This window comes from Cynocephalus volans, chromosome X (assembly GCF_027409185.1).
Source record: "Cynocephalus volans isolate mCynVol1 chromosome X, mCynVol1.pri, whole genome shotgun sequence".
Classification (NCBI taxonomy): domain Eukaryota; kingdom Metazoa; phylum Chordata; class Mammalia; order Dermoptera; family Cynocephalidae; genus Cynocephalus; species Cynocephalus volans.
In genome coordinates, this window is record NC_084478.1 from 142,398,438 (window position 1) to 142,408,166 (window position 9,729).

Genomic DNA, 9,729 nt, shown 5'->3' on the forward strand with positions numbered 1-9,729 from the left:
TGACACATCGTAGGTGTTCAGTAATTATCTGAATGAGTATACGAACGAAGGGCTTTGAACATCGTGTTCTGGTCCCTCAAGTTCTCCTAAAAAAACAAGAAAACAATGTATCTCACAGGGTTGAGTAAGGAAGTGAGATGATGGAGAGGAAGGGGCTTTATAAACCATGAGAAGCCTTACTAATTTAAGGAATCCTTATGATACAGCCTTTTCAGGGAGTGGGAGATGCGCTGCATAGGGCTTAGGGGCAGCAGGAGAAACGGGTGGAGGTGGGGAAGGAGACGTGAGATCTACAGTCCTCTGGATAAGAGCAGTTTCTGTGTCTCTGCTATGTAGGATAAAATTACAGCAACACTCCATTCCCCTGCTTCAGCCTTGAAGCTCATAACTTATCACCCTCTCAGATCAAGGAGAAAATGCCATTCTCCTCAGGTGTAAATATTGACTGGAGTCACCTCAGGCATTTAGGGTTTTGATTGTCTTCCTCTAAAGCATCTGATCCAGGTGCATGCTAAGGATACGGTGACAGCCCCTGGTGCTTCCCATGAGGTGATCCATCAGCCGTGGCACTGACTTAAGGCACTGCCCAGCTGACAAATGACTTTAAAGCATACCTCTTGGCTTTGCGTTCTTCCATTTCCTTGCCTTCTTGGCTTTCACTGTCAACAGGCGGGGAGGGTATCAGCTCCTTCCTCTTGCTCTTCTAGCACGTCCATCTAAAAGGCATCCCTGAAGCCTTGACATTCCAGGTCTTTAGTTTCTCATATTTGATTTCCCCAGACCCCATCAAGTCATAATCTCCTTTCCTGCAGGAAAGGGACACTTCCACCTCTTCCTCCATATCCTCTTAGCTCCTTGCATTTGGGTCGAGAGACCTAAAAAGGCCATTTCTCATTTCCATCTTGTCTTCCATTGTTTTCTCCCCTGGGATGTCTATGCTTTCATGGCCCTGAAATGCCTCACTGGTCTGGAATGTCCATGGCGAGCCAATCCTTTGAATCATAGACTTAAAGAAATTGGAAAGAGTGGAGCTCATTAGGCTATTTCCCCAGTTTCCTCCTCTCATCTGGATGTCTTCCCACTCACCGGCTTGATGGTGCACTTCCCCGCTCTGCCCCACTGGCCTTGGATGCTCTGTCTGCACAGCCCCACCAAGGTGAATAACAGAAGCACGTCTCTGCATAATCTAAGCAAAATCCCCAGTTTTGATTCTATGATTTGGGTGTCTCAGTACAAAAACTACTTTGGTAGAAGGCTTCCGGAAAATTCCCTCTAATAGGTGACACAGAACTGGAGCTGGAAGGACCTTGCTTTTCATCTGTTCAAAGACCTCCTCTTTTTTGTTTTTTGTCTATAACAGTATGGAGGTGTAATTGACATACAATAATCTGCACAATTTACATGTACTGTACAAAAAGTGTACAAGTTGCTAAGTTCTGACATATTTCATACACCCATGAAACCATCACCACCATCAAGTTTCCATCACTCCCTAGAGTTTCCTTCCTCCTGCCCCTTGGGAATCCTTCCCTCCAGCCCCTCCCCTCTCCCCATCCCCAGCCAACCACTGAACTTCTCTCTGTTAATATATAGTTTGCACTTTCTAGAATTTTATGTAAAAGGAATAATAATATGACTTTACAGCAAAATCATTTTGAGATTCGTTCATACTGTTGTATGTATTAATAGTGTTGTATGTATCATTAGGTCGTTAATCTTTAGTTGCTGAGTAGTATTTATTCCACAATATTTTGTCTATCCACTCACCTGTTGATGGACATCTGTGGGTTTTTTTCTAGTTTTTAGATACTGTAAATAAAACTGCTATGAACAATTGTGTACAAGTCTCTGTTTGAACAAAAGACTTTTCTCTTGAGCATATACCTAGGAGTGAAATGCTGAGTCATATGGTAGATGTATATTTAACTTTTTAAGAAACTACTATTTTTCAAAACAGTTATATCATATTACATTCCTATCAGTAGTGTATGAGAATTCCAGTTCCTCCACATCCTTATCAATGCTTGGTATAATCAGTCTTTTTAATTTTAGCCACCATTCTAATAGGTCTGTAGTAGTATCTCACTGTGGTTTTAATTTTCATTTCCCTAGTAGCTAATGAGGTTAAACATCTTTATATGTGTTTGTTTGCCATCCAAATATCTTCTTTGGTGAAGTATCTGTTGAAATAGTTAGCCCATTTTTTATTGACTGGTTTTCTTATAATCATTTTAACAACTTTATTGAGATAATTTACATACCATACAATTCACCAGTTTAAAGTATATAATTCAATGGTTTTAGTATATTTACAGAGCTGTGAGACCATCACCATAACCTAATATTAGAACATTTTTACCACCCCAAAAGAAAACTCCATGCCCATTACCAGTCACTCTCCACTCCCCTCTCTCACCAGCCCCTGGCAACTACTAATCTACTCTCTGTCTCTGTAGAGTTGCCTCTTCTGAACATTTTATGTGAATAGAGTTATACGATATGTGACTTTTTTGTGTCTGGCTTCTTTCACTAGCATATACCTTCAAGGTTCATCCATGTTGCAGTATGTATCAGTAATTCATTCCCTTTTATTGCCAAATAATATCCCATTGTTTGGATATACCACATTTTATTTATCCATTCATCAGTTGATGAACATTTGGGCTGTTTTTGTTTTCAGCTATTATGAATAATGTTGCTATGAACACTTATATACAGATTTTTGTGTGGACATATGTCTTCAGTCCTCTCAGGAATATACCTACAAGTATTTACCTGGGCCATATGATAACTCTGCTTAACCTTTTGAGGAACCGCCAAACTGATTTCCACAGCAACTGCATCACTTTCAATTCCCACCAGCAATCTATAAGGGTTTCAATTTCTCCACATCCTACCCAAATACTTGTTATTTATGTTTTGTTTTTATTGTAGCCGTCCTAGAGAGTGTGAAGCAGTATCTCATTGTGGTTTTGATTTGCATTTTCCTAATGACTAATGATGTTTCATGTGCTTGTTGGCCATTTGCATATCTTCTTTGGAGAAATGTCTATTCAGATCCTTTGCCAATTTTTAATTGGGTTATTCATCTTTTTATCGTTGAGTTGTATGAGTTCTTTATATATTTTGGATACTATACCTTTATTTGATATATGACTTGCAAACATTTTCTCCCATCTGTGGGTTGTCTTTTCACCTTCTTGATAGTGTCCTTTGATGCACAAAAGTTTTTAATTTTGATGAAGTCAAATTTATCTATATTTTCCTTGGTTGCTTGTGCTTTTGGTGTCATATCTAAAAGACAATTGCCTAATCCAAGGGCACAGAGATTTACACCTATATTTCTTTCTAAGAGTTTTATAGTTTTACTTCTTACATTCAGATCTATGATCTATTTTGAGTTAATTTTTATGTATGATGTAAGGAAGGAGACTAACTTTTTTATTTTTTCTTTTTTTAAAGATGACAAGAAAGGGGATCTTAACTCTTGACTTGGTGTTGTGAGCACCACGCTCTCTGAAGTGAGCTAACCGGCCATCCCTATATAGGGATCCGAACCCATGGCCTTGGTGTTATCAGCACCACACTCTCCCAGGTGAGCCACAGGCCGGCCCCTAACTTCATTCTTTTGCTTGTGGATATCCATTTGTCCCAGCACCATTTGTTGAAAAGACTATTCTTTCCCTCATTGAATTCTAAACAGCATTGTTTTTAAATTTCAGTTTCCAGTTGTTTGTTACTAGTGTATAGAAATAAAATTGATCTATGTACATTGATTTTGTATTCAGAAACCTTGTTAAAGTCATTTATTAGTTCTAATAGATTTCTTATAGATCCTATTATGTTTTCTACATAGATCGTGTTATCTACAAATAAAGACAATTTTAGTTCTTCCTTTCTTATCTAGATACTTTTATTTCATTTTCTTGCCTATTGCACTGGCTTAGAACTTCCAGGAACATGTTGAATAAGGGCAGACATCCTTGTCTAGCTTCTGATCTTAGGAGGAAAGAATTCAGTAGTCAGCCATTAAATGTTATGTTAACTCTAGGTTTTTCATAATACCCTTCATCAAGTTGAGGAAGTTTTCTTTTATTCCCAGCTTGCTGAGAGTTTTTGTTTTTGTTTTGTTTAAGAAATTATTGTTGCATTTTGTCAAATGCTTTTTCTGCATCTAGTGAGATAATAATATGGCTTTTCCTCTGCTTTTTAGTAATGTGGCAAGTTACATTGCTTGATTTTCAAATGTTAATCCAGCCTTGCCTTGCTGGGATAAACCCCATTTGATCATAAATGCATTCTCCTTGTTATATATTATTAGATTTGATTTGCTAAAATTTTTGCATCTATGTTTATAAAGGATATTGGTCTGTAGTTTCCTCATAACATCCTTTTCTGCTTTTGTTAACAGAGTAATGCTGATAATAAACATAGATAGACTGAGAAGGGAAATATTCCCTCCTTCTCAGCTTTCTGGAAGAATTTGTATAGAATTGATATTACTTCTTTAAATGTTTTGTACAATTCACCAGTGAAGCCAGTTGGCCCTGAAGTTATCTTTGTAGGAAGATTTTTAACTACAATTTCACTTTCGTCAATAGAGGGCTATTCATAGTACCTGTTTGATCCTGAGTGAATTTTTGTATTTTGTGTCTCTTAAGAAATTTGTTCATTTTATCTAAGTTGTCACATTGAATGGTAAAAAGTTGCTTATAACATTCCCTTAGCATTATTTTAATATCTGTATATCTACATTTATATCACTTTTGTCATTCTTCATATCGATAATTTGTGTCTTTTTTCCTGATTAGTCTGGCCAGAGATTTATCAATTTTATTGATCTTCTCTGGACTCAAGAAGGAATGCCTAGATACCTGGTAACACATTATTTCTGGATGTATCTGTGAGGGTGTTTCCAGAAGAGATTAGCAATTGAGCCGGTAGACTGAGTAAAGAAGATCACCCTCACCGACACAAGCGAGCATCATTCAATTTGTTAAGAGCCCGAATAGAACAAAAAAAGGTGGAAGAAGGGCAAATTTGCTCTCTCCGCTTGAGCTGGGACATTCATCTTCACCTGTCCTCAGACATCAGCAGTCCTGGTTCTCAGGCCCTCAGATTGAGACTTCCACTATTGGTTTCCCTGGTCCTTCAGCTTTCAGATAGCAGATTACGGGCCTTCTCAGACTCCATAAACATGTGAGCCAATCCCTCATAATAAATCGTCATCTGTATATATCCTACTAAATCTATGTATGTCCTATTGGTTCTGTATCTCTGGAGAACCCTGACTAATTCAAGACATTTCTTATTTTTTAACAGAGGCATTTAGTGGCATCCCACTAATTCTGTTATCTTGCATTTTCCTTTTCATTCATTTCAAAATACAAGGGTACTTCAAAAAGTTCATGGAAAGATTCATATCATCTTTTAATTATATTTTTCACTAGTACTTTCTCATTTTTTTTTTAAGTACACTTGTTCTTTCTAATTTATCCTTTGATTTCTTCTTTGACCTACTATTTAAAAGCATATTATTTAGTTTCCAGGTATTTAGGTATTTTCCAGAGATTTTTCTGTTATTGATTTCTAATTTAAATTTATTACAATCATAAAATATACTTTGTATAACTTGAATTCTTTTAAATTTATTGAGACTTTTTTATGGCAAATGGGCTGTATGCGCTTGGAAAGAGAGTGTATTCTGTTGTTGGGTTAAGTATTCTATACAAGGGGGCTTTAAATGTTTGTGGAAAAATGGAATTAAAAGATAAACATAAAAATATATAAACTTTATTTCTCATTATAAGCTCCATCAAGTTAAGACATTTTTGTGAGTGATGATACCAGCCATTTAGTCCATCCCTAAAGAACTGAGGTTCCTGGAAATTTAACCATGTCATTGCAGTCTTTTTTACTTTACTAACCAAAGAAAATGCCTGCCTTTTAAAGATTTTTTTTTTAATTAGGAAACAAAAAGAAGTCAGAAGGAGCCAAATTAGGACTGAAAGGTGGATGCCTAATGATTTCCCACTGGAACTCTCGCAAAATTGCCCTTGTTTGATGAGAGAAATGAACAGGAAGGTTGCCATGGTGGAGGAGGACTCTCTGGTGAAGCGTTCCCAGGTGTTTTTCTGTGAAAGCTTGGGCTAACTTTCTCAAAACACTCTCACAATAAGCAAATATTAGCATTCTTTGGCCCTCCAGAAAGTCAACAAGCAAAATGCTTTGAGCATCCCAAAAAACTGTTGTCATGACCTTTGCTCTTGACTGGTCCACTTTTGCTTTGACTGGGCCACTCCCACCTCTTGGTAGCCGTGGCTTTGACTGTGCTTTGTCTTCAGGATCATACTGGTAAAGCCATGTTTTATCTCCTGTTACAATTCTTCAAAGAAATGCTTTAGGATCTTGCTCCCACTTGTTTAAAATTTCTATTGAAAGTTCCACTCTTGTCTGCAGCTGGTATAGATGCAAATTTTGGCACCAATCAAGCAGAAAATTTGCTCAACTTTAATTTTTCCCTCAGAATTTTTCAGCCAGACATTCAACTGGCATGTCTACAGGGTTGGCTATTGTTTCTCCTCTTAATAATCAGTCCTCTTCAACTGGGGCATGAACAAGATTTTTTCTTCACACATTGATGTGGATGTTCTGCTGCTATGGGTTTCATCTTCAATGTCACCTTGTCCCTTCTTAAAATGAGTTATCCATTTGTAAACTGCTTAGTTCTTAGGGGCATTGTCCCCATTTACTTTTCAAAAAGCATCAATGATTTGACCATTCTTCCACTCAAGCTTCACCATAAACTTGATGTTTGTTCTTGTTTCAATTTTAGCAGAATTTATGTTGCTCTGATAGGGGCACTTTTCAAACTGATGTCTTATCCTTCTTAATGCCTCAAACTAGATCCTGTCAGACATGTTATGAAAAGCTAGTATGTATGAGTTTATTTTGGTGCAAAACATTTTTGAAATCCACATAGTTTTTACATAATTTTCCTGAACTTTTTGGAGACCCCTTGTAAATGTCAATTAGGTGAATTTGGTTGATTGATAGGGTTATTTATTTCTTTTATATCTTTTCTGATTTTCTGCCTACCTGTTCTATCTATAAATTATTGAGAGATGGGTGTTGAAATCTTCAACTACAATTCTGGGCTTTTCTGTTTCTACCTGAAGTTCTATCAGCTTTTACTTCATGGATTTTGAAGCACAGTTATTAGGTGAATAAATGTTTAGAATTGTTATGTCCTCTTGATGAATTTATACTTTTATCACTATAAAAATGTCATTCTTTACCTCTGGTAATAATTTCTGATTTGAAATCCATTTTATGTCATATTAATACAGCCATTCCAGATTTATCAGTGTTAGCATGGTGTATCTTTTCTCTATACTTTTAACCCATTTTTAAATTCGTAGTTAAGGTGTTTTTCTTATACACAGCATGTAATTGACTGTTGCTTTTAGAGCCAATTTGGCAAATTTTGACCTTTATTTGGGTATTTAAACCATTTACATTTCATTTGATTATTGGTATAGTTAGGTTTAAATCTATCACTTTGTAATTCATTTGTTCTACTTGTTCCATCTTTTTTTTGTTTCCTTTCTTCTTTATTTCTGTCTTCTTTGAAATTAATTGAATTTTTTGTGATTCCATTTTATCTCATTTGTTGGTTTATTAGCTATGATTCTTTGTTATTTTCGTGATTACTCTTAGATTTATCATAAGCATCTTTAACTTGCCACAATCTACCTTCAAGTGATATATACCACATCATATATACTGTAAGGACTTTACAATAGTATCTGCCCATTTCTCCTCTCCCAACCTCTATGACATTGTTGTCATACATTTTATGTTTATATATGTTATAAACCTCACACTGCCTTGTTATTATTTTTGCTTAAACAGTTCATTATCTGTTAAAGATATTTAAATACTATTTCTGGTGTTTTTCCTTCCTTTCTGTAGATCCATATTTTCATCTGTTATTATTCTCCTTCCATGTCTTGTAGTGTAGTGTCTTAGTCTGTTTTGTGTTGCTGTAACATAATACCTGAGACTGGGTAATTTATTTTTTTAAAAAAAGAGATTTATTTGGTTCATGATTCTGGAGGCCGGGAAGTCTGAAAAGCATGGCGCCAGCATCTGCTTGGCTTCTGGTGGGGAGTTTTGTGCTATGTCATAACATGGTGGAAGGTCAAAGGGGAAATAGACATGTGCGAAGGGGCAAACACCAGGAGGAACCTTGCTTTTTATTTTTTCCTCTTTATTTTTTAAATTTATTTTTATTTTTTATTGAAACATAATTGATTACATATATATTTGTAGGGTACAGATTTGAATATCAATACATGTATATAAAACGTGGTGATCAAACCAGGATAATGAGAATACATGTTTACAAAACATAATCAATCTTTGTGACCCTTAACTAATTTCTCACTAACCCCCCCCTCCCCCTTTCCCACCTCTAATAATCACAGTTCTGTTCTCTTTTTTTCTATTTTTTTGAAAGGAGGAAACTTGCTTCATAACAACCCCCTCTCATGGGAACTAATTCAGTCTCATGAGAGCAAAAACCCATTCACACCCTTGAGATTGCATTAATCCATTCATGAGAGAAATGCCCCCATAACCCAAACACCTCCCACTAGGCCCCACCTCCCCACATGGCCACACTGGCTACAAAATGTCAAGATGAGTTTTGGCAGAGATAAACCATAGCATGTGGGTCTGCTACTGATAAATACTTTGAGCTTTTATATAACTAAAGTGTCTATTTGGTGTTCATTTTTGAAAGATATTTGTCGTACTCCATTTTGTACTGCTATAACAAAAAAAAAAATCAGATTGGGTAATTCATAATGAACAAAAATCTATTGGCTCATGTTTCTGAAGGCTGGGAAGTCCATGATCAAGTGGCTAGCATCTGTTGAAGGCCTTCTTGCTGCATCATCCATGGCAGAAGGGGAAAGAGAGGGCAAGAGAGAGCAAGAAATTGAACTTGCAGCCTCAAGCCCTTTACTAAATGGCATTCTCATCCACTCATGAGAGTGGAGCCCTCATGACTTAAGCACCTCTTAACAGTCTCATATCTTAATACTGTTAAAATGGCAATTAAATTTTAACGTGAGTTTGGTGGAGGGGACACATCCAAACCATAGCAACATTTCTGCCTGAGATAGAATCCCTGATTGTCAGTTTTCTTTTTTCTTTCAGTGTTTTAAAGATTTTGCTACACTGTCTTCCTACTTGCATTGCTTAAAATGAGAAATCTTATCTTTGTCTCTCTTTATGTAATGTGTCTATTTTTTTCCTCTGGCTGCATTTAAGATGTTCTCTTTATCACTGGTTTGAGCAATTAGAACATAATGTGCCTTGGTGTAGTTTTCTTAATTTTTCTTGCACTTGGAGTTTGAGTTCCTTGGATCTATAGGTTTATAATTTTCACCAAATTTGGAAAAATTTTGGCCATTATTTTTTCAAACATTTTTTTTCTGCTTCCTCTCTTTTTTTCTCCTTCAGGGACTCCAATTACATGTATATTAGGTCACTTGAATTTTTCCCACAGGTCATTCATGCTCTGTTCACTTTTTGAATTCTCTTTCTGTGTGCTTCATTTTGAATCATTTCAATTGCTATGTTATTCAAGTTCACTAAACTTTTCTTCTGCAATGTCTAACCTGCTATTAACCCCATTCAATGTATTTTTCACTTCACATG